This window comes from Rhinopithecus roxellana, chromosome 1, assembly GCF_007565055.1.
Source record: "Rhinopithecus roxellana isolate Shanxi Qingling chromosome 1, ASM756505v1, whole genome shotgun sequence".
In the NCBI taxonomy this organism is placed as follows: Eukaryota; Metazoa; Chordata; class Mammalia; order Primates; family Cercopithecidae; genus Rhinopithecus; species Rhinopithecus roxellana.
The window spans coordinates 104,175,429-104,189,917 of record NC_044549.1 but is presented as its reverse complement, the minus strand read 5'-3'; positions in this window follow the sequence as shown (position 1 = coordinate 104,189,917).

Below are 14,489 nucleotides of genomic sequence, written 5' to 3'. Positions count from 1 at the left end.
ACGCGTCACTCCCTCCCCACTAACACCTGGTAAGCACTGATCTTTTTACTGGATCCATAGGTTTTCCTTTTCCAGACTGGCATTTTGTTGGAGCTATACAGTGTGTAGTCTTTTGAGATTGACTTATTTTACTTATTACTATTCATTTAATGATCCTCTATGTCTTTTTATAGCTTGATAACTCATTTATTTTTAGTGTCAAATAATATTTCATTTCATTTTTTGAATGTACCAGAGTGTATCCATTCACCTAATGAAGGACCTCTTGGTGCTCCCAAGTTTTGGCAATTATGAATAAAGTTGCCATACACAATCATGTGCAATATTTTGCATGGACATAAGTTTTCAACTCATTGGGGTAAATACCAAAGAATGCAATCACTGGATCTTACAGTAAGAGTATGTTTAGTTGTATAAGAAACTGCTAAGCTGTTTTCTAAAGTGGCTGTACTATTTTGTATTCCCACCAGCAAGGAATAAGACTTCTGTTGCTCCACATCCTCTCTAGCATTGATGTTGCCAGTGTTTTGGGTATTGGCTATTCTACTAGATGTGTAGCGGTAGTATCTCATTGTTTTAACATGCAATTCCCTAATGACATATGATGTTGAACATGTTTTTATATGCTTATTTGCCATCTGAATATCTTTTGTGATAAGAAGTCTGCTCAGATATTTTGCCCATTTTGAAATTGGGTTGTTTGCTTTCCTATTGTTGAGTTTTAAGAGTTATTTTTATATTTTGGGTAACAGTTTTTAATCATATACGCCTTTTGCAAATACTTTCTCCTAGATTTATCCTGTTTCCTTATTCTTTTGACTGGGTCTTTTGTATAGCTGAAATTTTACATTTTAATAAAGTCCATCATATCAATTATATTTTAATAAAGTCATCATATCATGGATTGTACCTTTGTAGGAAGTTACTACTATGCCCAAAGTTGTCTAAATTTTCTCTAATGTTATCTTTTAAATGTTTTATTGTTTTGCATTTTACATTAGGTCAATGATCCATTTAGAGCTAATTTTTGTGAAGGGTGTAAGATCTATGTCTAGATTTCATTTTTTTTTTTTTTTTTTTTTTTTTTTGCATGTGAGTGTCCAGTTGTTTCACCAGCATTTGTTGAAAAGACTGTCTTTTATCTATTGTATTGCCTTGGCTCCTTTGTCAGATATCAGTTGGTTATATTTATGTGAGTCTATTTGTGGGCTCTCTCTCTCTTTTGTCAGACATGCAGTGGTGCAATTATGGCTCACTGCAACCTTGACCTACTGGGCTCAAGTAATGCTCCCTTCTCAGCCTCCCAAGTAACTGGGACCACAGGTATGCACCACCACACCCAGCTAATTTTTGTAGTTTCTTCAGAGTTATGGTTTCATAATGTTGCCCAGGCTGGTCTTGAACTCCTGAGTTCAAGGAATCCATCTACCTTAGCCTCCCAAAGTGCCAGGATTATAGGTGTTGAGCCACTGGAACTGGCCCTGGGCTCTCTTCTATTCCATTGATTTGTCTCTTCTTTTACCAATACCACAGTGTCTTAATTACTATAGCGTTCTAGTAAGTGCTAATGTTGGATAGTGTCATACCTCTGACTTTGTTTTTATCTTACAATATTAAGTCAGCTATTCTAGGTCATTTGCATCTCCATATAAACTTTAGAATTAGTTTGTTAATGTCCTCAAAATTACTTGCTGAGACTTTGATTGGGATTGCATTGAATTTATAGACCAAGTTAGTAAGAACTGACATCTTGACAACACTTATCTTTCTATTTATGGGCAAGGAATATCTCTCCATTTATTTAGTTCTTTTTAAAAAAGATTTTAATCAGTTTTATAGTTTTCCTCCTAGAGATCTTGCACATGTTTTGTTACACTTATACTTAAGTATTTTGTTTTTGGGTAGTGCTAAGGTAAAAGGTCTTGGGTTTTTAATTTCAAACTTCACTTCTTCTTTATACAGGAAAGCAATTAATTTTTGTACGTTAACTTTGTATCCTGCAACCTTGGTTTAGTTCAAGGAATTTTTTGTTGATTCTTTCTGATTTTCTACACAGATGATCATGTCACCTGCAAACAAAGACTTTTAATTTTTGCTGTCCAATATGTTTTACTACCACCCCGCCACCCACCTTTTTTTCTTGGTTTATTGCATTTGCTAGGACTTCCAGTAAAATGTTGAAAATGATTGGAGAGATGGACAGTTTTGCCTTGTTCCTGATCTTAGGGTAAAAGCTTCAAGTTTCTTACCACTAAGTATGATGTTAACTGTAAGTATTTTGTAGATGTTCTTTATTAATTTAAGGAAAATTTCCTCTATTTCTAGTTTGCTAACAGTTTTGTTTTTTTTTTTTTTTAGTCAAGAATCAGTGTTGGATTTTGTCAAATGCTCTTTCTGCACCTGTTGATATGATCATGAGATTTTTTCTTCTTTAACCTATTCATGTTCAGGATTACATTAACTGATTTTATATATACAACCAGCCTTTCATACATGGTTCAAATCCTGGGATAAATCCCACTTAGTTGTGGTGTGTAATTCTTTTTAAACATTGTTGGATTTTATTTGTTAATATTTTGTTGAGGATTTTTCCATTTATGTTCATGAAAGATACTTGTCGGTGGTTTTCTTTCTTTTCTTTTCTTTTTTTCTTTCTTTCTTTTTTTTTTTTTTTTTTTGAGACGAAGTCTTGCTCTGTCTCCCAGGTTGGAGTGTAGTGGTGCGATCTCAGCTCACTACAACCTCCACCTCCCAGGTTCAAGCAATTCTCCTGCCTCAGTCTTCCGAGTAACTGGGATTACAGGCACATGCTACCACATCTGGCTGGTTTTTACATGTTTAGTAGAGATGGAATTTCATCATGTTGGCCAGGCTGATCTCAAACTCCTGACCTCAGGTGATCCACCCACCCCGACCTCCCAAAGTGCTGGGATTACAGGCATGAGCCACCGCACCCAGTCTGTGGTTTTCTTTCTTATAATGTCTTTGGTTTTAGTATTTGAGTAATGCTGGCATCATAGAATAAGCTAGAAAGTAAGCACTCATTTTGCTTCTGTCTTCTGGAAAAGACTGCAAAAAAACTGGTATAATTTCTTCTTTTTTAAAAAAATTAACATCCACTGAAGAATAGAGTTTTCAAATCTCCATGGATAATAGGAAGTGCATGCTGAAAAAAATAAATAAATAACAATTCCACCATCAGAAATTCATTTTCACTCTACTAGGATGTTGAGGGAAAAAAAATGGAAGAGTTATCATTTAGCATACAGAGTAATGCAAGCTAGTAGATATTAAGTCTGTTATTTTCCTCCTCTTCTTCCTCACTTCAGAGGTTCCCCTGATTATAAGGTAGGGGACTTCACATCAGTTGAGGTGGGAGAAGAGACAGTTTAAGCACTTTAAAAAAAAACTCATGAAAATAAAATCTTGAAATACTATAGGAAAGTTTTAAAATGTATATGTATAAACAGTTTATTTTTATCCTTGAATATAAAGCATCATATATAAATACACATATATATACACACACACACACACACTCCCACTGCATTAGGTCTTCAGTTTGAAAGATAAATAAAATTGAAAAGACAGAGAGGGCAGTGAAGGGAATAAATGTCAAGAAGAAAGATTGAGAGGCTACAATATTACAGAATATGTGGGAAATAAAAGTCTGTTGCCTTGACAGAAGAATAGGATTTGGAAAGGAAGACTTGGACTATTATAAAGAGCTTCAAAAAATCTTGGTGTAAATAAAATGGGGAGAAAATGTAAGTTTTTTCAACACCAAGAAAACATGATAAAAGTTTCAATTTAGAAAACAGAAAGAGAATAAAAAATATTTTTGCTGCCTGCAGACCCATATTATCTACTTCCTTATAATAGTGTTTCAAAGGCTATTCTAAGTAGCCTATAATAAAATAATAATCCAGATTTCATGGTATTAAGTATTTATATAGTAAATGGTAAAAACAAGTACTTAAGAAACACTTTTATCATAGATACTGTATAAAGAGTACATAATTGACTGGGTATAGAATCTCAAATATCTAAATAGTTTTCTCGCAAAGTACAAGGCTTTAAAACAACACCTCCTTAAATTTATACAGCATATGTTTTTCTAAATGACCCAAAGTACGAGTCCATTACCCAGTTCTCAAAATATCCCAAGAGATGGGTAGATACAGAAATTAATACACCCAATTTGCAGAGAAAGAAACTGTGCATAGAGAGGCTAAGTGCTCATTATCAGGCAGTGGGGGAGCAAAGGTTAGAATCCAGGATTGATTCTACTTCTTTTTTTTTTGAGACCGAGTCTTGCTGTGTCGCCCAGGCTGGAGCGCAGTGGCTCGATCTTGGCTCTCGGCAAGCCCCGCCTCCCGAGTTCACACCATTCTCCTGCCGCAGCCTCCCCAGCAGCTGGGACTGACTACAGCCGCCTGCCACTACGCCCGGCTATTTTTTTTGTATTTTTTTTAGTAGAGACGGGGTTTCACCGTGTTAGCCAGGATGGTCTCGATCTCCTGACGTTGTGATCTGCCTATCTCGGTCTCCCAAGGTGCTGGGATTACAGGCGCGAGCCACCGATCCCGGCCTGATTCTACTTTTTACAGTCTTGGGTCATATTTGTGTACCAAGCGTTTTGAGTTCTAGATAATATTTTTGTATCATGCCTGCAAAGTAATCTAAATTTACATAGAGAATACCTTATCTTGTTAGCTGTCTCTACTTAAAAAATAATTTAGTAGGAGAAAAGACAAGTGTTAAGAACAGCTATTAGAAGCTCGAGTTGCTGAGTTTGAAAAAGCAAAATGCAAGGGTTACTGGGTAAGAATGCAGAATTATTAGATCATTGTTGGCACACTCCACTGAGGATAAAAGGGAAACTTCAATCATTTTCACAGAGGTTTATACTAACTATGAAGTCCTGCTGTTTTTAACTGCGGCAAAGCACAAAAATATGCAGCACTGAGTTTTCATTATTGAGTAAAAGCACACATCACAGTAAAAGCACTGAGTTGCTTACTCTAGTTAGACTAGGAAACAGTCATTCCATCTTAGATGCCTTTGTGCCCCTAAGGGAAATACACCAGAGAGAGCCACCTCTTGAGTCCCCTTCTAGTATTCTTAATTTAGTACTGTCACAAGAAAGCCATTGGAGTAACCCTAATATTTTCAATACCTTGAGCCTAATGGATCCCATTTACTCGTAATCCAGAATTTAGCAAAGGAAATAGTGTTTGAATTGTAATGTTTATTTTCCACATGTAATATTTTATCTTACATATTTAGGGTCACAAGTGGCATTTAAAAGTACTAGTTGTATTTGCATTTATTACTCTACCCTTAACCAACAATTTGCATGGCTCTGAAAATCAATTTCTTACATTTTCTTTTCCCTTCAATTATTCCTTTCTCTTTCCTGTGATGTGGTGTACCCATCCTTTCTACAATGTGGTTTTTCCCACTTGGCACGTCCTCCTGTCTCCCTCACTCATTTATAGGCTTCTACATTTCTGCTCTCCCAGAAGGACTTTATCCCCATGATTAGGACCTTCTGATCCTTTCTTTTCCTTCTAATAATACCCAGTAAATTTTTATTTAAACCTCCATCTTGCCTTCTCCTCCCAGCTCCCTTCCTGTGACTCCTCCAGTTAATAATCTCAGCCATCTGGCTCCCAAATCTTTTTCTATAATCTGTTTCGGTATTAGGAGGTACTTTATCCTTACATGCTTCTTTTGGAGAACTGCCATGTTTTCATATATTGGTTTTAATTAGGAGTTTGAGTTATTAATTTTTTTTTTTTTTTTACAAAACTTTCTACATGGTATCTCTGCTTCACCCTAGTTTTATTTCCTGTAGCTAATGAGTTTTTTATACCCTCATTGTCAAATTCAGCAGCTTTTAATTTGTACTGATTTACTTTGACATTTATTTATATTTAACTTGCCATATATTCCTTTTTAAGTTTATGATCCTTGCCTTTGTCTCAATGCCTTTATTTTCTCCTATCTTTCCTTTTTTTTCTGCTTTCCATTTCTATAAAACCCTAACTCTTCAGCCTTTTCATTATCTGTAAAGATTAAATTGGAAAAAAATGTAAAGTGCTGTGGACTTGACACAGTAAGTACTCACTAAATATTTGCTGTTATTTTTATAATCATCTTGGCAATGGCTGTGAATAATGGCTATACCCTAAGCCACTTAGCTTAGCTCACCCTAGTTTCAGGAACACCTATTTATTGTTTCTCATTATGTCTACTTTCCTGTTTCCGATTTTCAGTTTCTCTTTGGATCTTCCTTATATTTTCCAATAAAGATTTTTTTTTTTTTTGGTCTTGTTATTGGGTTTAATTACTCTTATTACAACTTCTTATTGACGTATTTTTAAATACTTGTTCCTTGTGTTATTTACTGTCTTTATGTTTTCATCATTGTTCTTTTAATGGAATCACACTATAATCTCTTTCATTTTTGTATCTTACATATTAAGTCTTTTATGTTTGATTTTTAAAATATCGTTTAGAACTACTTAAAAATACTACATATTTATGCCGTCTGCCATTTCAATTTCTCTCCATCCAATAACTTCTCAGCAGAGAATGTTGGGATATAAAGATTTTGCAGTCACTTAAGGGTTAAGAGCTTTATCTTTGTTACTGGAAAGAAAATTATGGTTTGCCTTATTCAGATTCTTGATCTAAACTTAATTGCTGCACCATGATATCTCTTAAGGAAATTTAGCTCTCTTCCTCCCTTTACACCACTTCCCTGTATTTTGGGTATCAAGCTCTCTGCTGTTGTGTCAGTCTTTCCTGTTTAGGCATGCCAGTACACTCTAGTTTTCTTTCCTTTCCCCTCTTAATATTATTTGTATCCTGTCATTCTTTAGAAAAAGGTAAGATATGTATCTATACTGACAGTAAGGCAGAATGCAACCATGTATGTAACCCGATTTATGATACACACATAAATATATATTCACATGAATATAATTAAAGGGGAAAAATCTCTTGGACCATACCCTAGAGCACCTTGAGTTAACAACTTGAGTAGGTGTTAACACTGATTGCTCTAGGGTGTGGAAGCTTGCAACTGTTTTTCTGTACGAGTGTATGTGAGTGCATGTGTGCATGTGTGTGTTTGACATCTCTGCCGTATTTACAAAAATCCTATTCCTGGGTAATTAGTTGAGTCATTTTTGTTAGAAATGAAATACATTTTAAAAATGATTGGTAAGTCTCTTTATTTCATCATACTTGTCACTCTAACAGGCTCACATAAGCCAAAAATATAGGAAACAAAGTTTGTTCAAGCAGTCTACAAAAGGAATGTAGCTGATGCCATTAAATTAGAAACACTTTCCTCTCTAAAAATGCCATCACATCATTCCTTTCCAGAATGAGGAAGTCTGATAACAATTAAATTCTTTCTTTCTTTTGCGCTGTGACCCTGGCAGTAAGCCACAGCTTTCCCAATCAAATTTTAGATGTTCCACATGATAATCAATAGTCCTCCAAGTTCCCTTATCAAAGAGCCACACAAGTCTCCCTTCCTTCATTTTCAGTCCTGCTTCTTTCTGTCACACACACACAAACACACACGCGTGTATGCATACATGTGTGCTTTTCATTTCAGGGTGCTATAATCATATAATCAGTCTTTTGAGGCCTTAAGTTATTACATGTTTTATCTTTAGGTTCTGCTTTATCCAGACTTTAGGAAGTTTATCAGTTCTTTTTTTTTTTTTTTTTTTTTTTTTATTATACTTTAAGTTCTAGGGTACATGTGCATAACGTGCAGGTTTGTTACATATGTATACTTATGCCATGTTGGTGTGCTGCACCCATCAACTCGTCAGCACCCATCAATTCATCATTTATATCTTGTATAACTCCCCAATGCAAGCCCTCCCTCCTCCCCCCTCCCCCCTCCCCATGATAGGCCCCAGTGCGTGATGTTCCCCTTCCCGAGTCCAAGTGATCTCATTGTTCAGTTCCCACCTATGAGTGAGAACATGCGGTGTTTGGTTTTCTGTTCTTGTGATAGTTGGCTAAGAATGATGGTTTCCAGCTGCATCCATGTCCCTACAAAGGACGCAAACTCATCCTTCTTTATGGCTGCATAGTATTCCATGGTGTATATGTGCCACATTTTCTTAATCCAGTCTGTCACAGATGGACATTTGGGTTGATTCCAAGTCTTTGCTACTGTGAATAGTGCCGCAATAAACATACGTGTACATGTGTCTTTGTAGTAGAATAATTTATAATCCTTTGGGTAAATACCCAGTAGTGGGATGGCTGGGTCATAAGGTACATCTAGTTCTAGATCCTTGAGGAATTGCCATACTGTTTTCCATAATGGTTGAACTAGTTTACAATCCCACCAACAGTGTAAAAGTGTTCCTATTTCTCCACATCCTCTCCAACACCTGTTGTTTCCTGACTTCTTAATGATTGCCATTCTAACTGGTGTGAGATGGTATCTCATTGTGGTTTTGATTTGCATTTCTCTGATGGCGAGTGATGATGAGCATTTTTTCATGTGTCTGTTGGCTGTATGAATATCTTCTTTTGAGAAATGTCTGTTCATATCCTTTCCCCACTTTTTGATGGGGTTGTTTGTTTTTTTCTCGTATATTTGTTTGAGTTCTTTGTAGATTCTGGATATTAGTCCTTTGTCAGATGAGTAGATTGCAAAAATTTTCTCCCATTCTGTAGGTTGCCTGTTCACTCTGATGGTAGTTTCTTTTGCTGTGCAAAAGCTCTTTAGTTTAATGAGATCCCATTTGTCAATGTTTGCTTTTGCTGCCGTTGCTTTTGGTGTTTTAGACATGAAGTCCTTGCCCATGCCTATGTCCTGAATGGTACTACCTAGATTTTCTTCTAGGGTTTTTATGGTATTAGGTCTAACATTTAAGTCTCTAATCCATCTTGAATTAATCTTCGTATAAGGGGTAAGGAAAGGATCCAGTTTCAGCTTTCTACTTATGGCTAGCCAATTTTCCCAGCACCATTTATTAAATAGGGAATCCTTTCCCCATTTCTTGTTTCTCTCAGGTTTGTCAAAGATCAGATGGCTGTAGATGTGTGGTATTATTTCTGAGGACTCTGTTCTGTTCCATTGATCTATATCTCTGTTTTGGTACCAGTACCATGCTGTTTTGGTGACTGTAGCCTTGTAGTATAGTTTGAAGTCAGGTAGCGTGACGCCTCCAGCTTTGTCCTTTTGACTTAGGATTTTCTTGGCAATGCGGGCCCTTTTTTGGTTCCATATGAACTTTAAAGCAGTTTTTTCCAATTCTGTGAAGAAACTCATTGGTAGCTTGATGGGGATGGCATTGAATCTATAAATAACCTTGGGGAGTATGGCCATTTTCACGATATTGATTCTTCCTATCCATGAGCATGGTATGTTCTTCCATTTGTTTGTGTCCTCTTTGATTTCACTGAGCAGTGGTTTGTAGTTCTCCTTGAAGAGGTCCTTTACATCCCTTGTAAGCTGGATTCCTAGGTATTTTATTCTCTTTGAAGCAATTGTGAATGGAAGTTCATTCCTGATTTGGCTCTCTGCTTGTCTGTTACTGGTGTATAAGAATGCTTGTGATTTTTGCACATTAATTTTGTATCCTGAGACTTTGCTGAAGTTGCTTATCAGCTTAAGGAGATTTTGGGCTGAGACGATGGGGTTTTCTAAATATACAATCATGTCATCTGCAAACAGGGACAATTTGACTTCTTCCTTTCCTAACTGAATACCCTTGATTTCTTTCTCTTGCCTGATTGCCCTAGCCAGAACTTCCAACACTATGTTGAATAGGAGTGGTGAGAGAGGGCATCCCTGTCTTGTGCCAGTTTTCAAAGGGAATTTTTCCAGTTTTTGCCCATTCAGTATGATATTAGCTGTGGGTTTGTCATAAATAGCTCTTATTATTTTGAGGTACGTTCCATCAATACCGAATTTATTGAGCGTTTTTAGCATGAAGGGCTGTTGAATTTTGTCAAAAGCCTTTTCTGCATCTATTGAGACAATCATGTGGTTCTTGTCTTTGGTTCTGTTTATATGCTGGATTACGTTTATTGATTTGCGAATGTTGAACCAGCCTTGCATCCCAGGGATGAAGCCCACTTGATCATGGTGGATAAGCTTTTTGATGTGCTGCTGAATCCGGTTTGCCAGTATTTTATTGAGAATTTTTGCATCAATGTTCATCAGGGATATTGGTCTAAAATTCTCTTTTTTTGATGTGTCTCTGCCAGGCTTTGGTATCAGGATGATGTTGGCCTCATAAAATGAGTTAGGGAGGATTCCCTCTTTTTCTATTGATTGGAATAGTTTCAGAAGGAATGGTACCAGCTCCTCCTTGTACCTCTGGTAGAATTCAGCTGTGAATCCATCTGGTCCTGGACTTTTTTTGGTGGGTAGGCTATTAATTGTTGCCTCAATTTCAGAGCCTGCTATTGGTCTATTCAGGGATTCAACTTCTTCCTGGTTTAGCCTTGGGAGAGTGTAAGTGTCCAGGAATTTATCCATTTCTTCTAGATTTTCTAGTTGATTTGCGTAGAGGCGTTTATAGTATTCTCTGATGGTAGTTTGTATTTCTGTGGGGTCAGTGGTGATATCCCCTTTATCATTTTTTATTGCATCTATTTGATTCCTCTCTCTTTTCTTCTTTATTAGCCTTGCTAGCGGTCTGTCAATTTTGTTGATCTTTTCAAAAAACCAACTCCTGGATTCATTGATTTTTTGGAGGGTTTTTTGTGTCTCTATCTCCTTCAGTTCGGCTCTGATCTTAGTTATTTCTTGCCTTCTGCTAGCTTTTGAATGTGTTTGCTCTTGCCTCTCTAGTTCTTTTAATTGTGATGTTAGAGTGTCAATTTTAGATCTTTCCTGCTTTCTCTTGTGGGCATTTAGTGCTATAAATTTCCCTCTACACACTGCTTTAAATGTGTCCCAGAGATTCTGGTATGTTGTATCTTTGTTCTCATTGGTTTCAAAGAACATCTTTATTTCCGCTTTCATTTCGTTATGTACCCAGTAGTCATTCAGGAGCAGGTTGTTCAGTTTCCATGTAGTTGAGCGGTTTTGATTGAGTTTCTTAGTCCTGAGTTCTAGTTTGATTGCACTGTGGTCTGAGAGACAGTTTGTTATAATTTCTGTTCTTTTACATTTGCTGAGGAGTGCTTTACTTCCAATTATGTGGTCAATTTTGGAATAAGTGCGATGTGGTGCTGAGAAGAATGTATATTCTGTTGATTTGGGGTGGAGAGTTCTATAGATGTCTATTAGGTCCGCTTGGTGCAGAGATGAGTTCAATTCCTGGATATCCTTGTTAACTTTCTGTCTCGTTGATCTGTCTAATGTTGACAGCGGAGTGTTGAAGTCTCCCATTATTATTGTATGGGAGTCTAAGTCTGTTTGTAAGTCTCTAAGGACTTGCTTTATGAATCTGGGTGCTCCTGTATTGGGTGCATATATATTTAGGAGAGTTAGCTCTTCCTGTTGAATTGATCCCTTTACCATTATGTAATGGCCTTCTTTGTCTCTTTTGATCTTTGATGGTTTAAAGTCTGTTTTATCAGAGACAAGGATTGCAACCCCTGCTTTTTTTTGTTCTCCATTTGCTTGGTAGATCTTCCTCCATCCCTTTATTTTGAGCCTATGTATGTCTCTGCATGTGAGATGGGTCTCCTGAATACAGCAGACTGATGGGTCTTGACTCTTTATCCAGTTTGCCAGTCTGTGTCTTTTAATTGGAGCATTTAGTCCATTAACATTTAAGGTTAATATTGTTATGTGTGAACTTGATCCTGCCATTATGATATTAACTGGTTATTTTGCTCGTTAGTCGATGCAGTTTCTTCCTAGCCTCGATGGTCTTTACATTTTGGCATGTTTTTGTGATGGCTGGTACCGGTTGTTCCTTTCCATGTTCAGGGCTTCCTTCAGGGTCTCTTGTAAGGCAGGCCTGGTGGTGACAAAATCTCTAAGCATTTGCTTATCTGTAAAGGATTTTATTTCTCCTTCACTTATGAAACTTAGTTTGGCTGGATATGAAATTCTGGGTTTAAAATTCTTTTCTTTAAGAACGTTGAATATTGGCCCCCACTCTCTTCTGGCTTGTAGAGTTTCTGCCGAGAGATCTGCTGTTAGTCTGATGGGCTTCCCTTTGTGGGTTACCCGACCTTTCTCTCTGGCTGCCCTTAAGATTTTTTCCTTCATTTCAACTTTGGTGAATCTGGCAATGATGTGTCTTGGAGTTGCTCTTCTGGAGGAGTATCTTTGTGGCGTTCTCTGTATTTCCTGAATTTGAATGTTGTCCTGCCCTACTAGGTTGGGGAAGTTCTCCTGGATGATATCCTGAAGAGTGTTTTCCAACTTGGTTCCATTTTCGCCCTCACTTTCAGGCACCCCAATCAGACGTAGATTTGGTCTTTTTACGTAATCCCATACTTCTTGCAGGCTTTGCTCATTTCTTTTTCTTCTTTTTTCTTTTGGTTTCTCTTCTCGCTTCATTTCATTCATTTGATCTTCAATCGCTGATACTCTTTCTTCCAGTTGATCGAGTCGGTTACTGAAGCTTGTGCATTTGTCACGTATTTCTCGTGTCATGGTTTTCATCTCTGTCATTTTGTTTATGATCTTCTCTGCATTAATTAGTCTAGCTGTCAATTCTTCCACTCTTTTTTCAAGATTTTTAGTTTCTTTGCGCTGGGTACGTAATTCCTCCTTTAGCTCTGATAAGTTTGATGGACTGAAGCCTTCTTCTCTCCTCTCGTCCAAGTCATTCTCTGACCAGCTTTGATCCGTTGCTGGCGATGGGCTGCGCTCCTTCGCAGGGGGAGATGCGCTCTTATTTTTTGAATTTCCAGCTTTTCTGCCCTGCTTCTTCCCCATCTTTGTGGTTTTATCTGTCTCTGGTCTTTGATGGTGGTGACGTACTGATGGGGTTTTGGTATAGGTGTCCTTCCTGTTTGATAGTTTTCCTTCTGACAGTCAGAAGGACTGTCTGTTTGTCTGTTGGAGATTGCTTGAGGTCCACTTCAGACCCTGTTTGCCTGGGTATCAGCAGCAGAGGTTGCCGAAGATAGAATATTGCTGAACAGCGAGTGTACCTGTCTGATTCTTCCTTTGGAAGTTTCCTCTCAGGGGTGTACTCCACCCTGTGAGGTGTGGGGTGTCAGACTGCCCCTAGTGGTGGATTTCTCCCAGCTAGGCTACTCAGCGGTCAGGGACACACCTGAGCAGGCAGTCTGTCCGTTCTCAGATCTCAACCTCCGCGTTGGGAGATCCACGGCTCTCCCCAAAGCTGTCAGACAGAGTCGTTCGCGTCTACACCGGCTCCCGCTACTTCCCCTGTTGGTCTTCAGCTATGCGCTGTCCCCAGAGGTGGAGACTACAGAGACAGGCAGGCTTCCTTGAGCTGCTGTGAGCTCCACCCAGTTCGAGCTTCCCAGAGGCTTTGTTTACCTACTTAAGCCTCAGCAATGGCGGGCGCCCCTCCCCCAGCCTCGCTGCTGCCTTGCGGATAGATCGCAGCAGACTGCTGTGTTAGCAGTGAGGGAGGCTTCGTGGGCGTGGGACCCTCCCGGCCAGGATTGGGATATATTCTCCTGGTGTGCCTGTATGCTTACAGGGCAGTATTGGGGTGGGAGTTACCCGATTTTCCAGGTGTTGTGTGTCTCAGTTCCCCTGGCTAGGAAAACGGATCCCCTTCCCCCTTGCGCTTCCAGGTGAGGCGATGCCTCGCCCTGCTTCAGCTCTCGCTGGTCAGGCTGCAGCAGCTGACCAGCACCGATTGTCCGGCACTCCCTAGTGAGATGACCCCAGTACCTCAGTTGAAAATGCAGAAATCACCGGTCTTCTGTGTCGCTCGCGCTGGGAGTTGGAGACTGGAGCTGCTCCTATTCGGCCATCTTGCTCCGCCCCCCAGTTTATCAGTTCTTAAATGTTTCTTTTAAGGCCCAACTTTTCTTTTACCACTTACTCCTTTTTTTTTTTTTTTTTTTTGACCTCCCCTCATTGCCCAAAAATTTACAGCTCATTTCCTTAATATGTTTCCTTATATATCACCATATACCATAATCCTTATACACCAATTTCCTCATAGAACCTTTTTATACATAATGTATTTAACATTGTATATTTACATCTTCATAATGTTATATTTCTTCTATAGTCTTTCCTTCTGCAAAGAAAAAGAAATGGGTTCCCTTCTCTTCCTCATATGCTAACTCTAAGTACTTCTAACCAAAATGGTCTTTTCTGAGGTAGGGAGAGTTTTTCTTCTTTCCTTCTAAAGGAAATGAAGTCCCAGCTGATTTACAGACCGACCTCTTATTTATCCTACCTGCTGTGTCTGTTTCCCTTTTCCTTTTCCCACCATGGCCTGAGTGGCAACTGTTTTATTTCCCCATCTGCTTTTGAGATGCCTATTCCATGTCCTTCCCTTCTCTTAGAGTCCCACATCCTTTTCCTGCTTTTATTT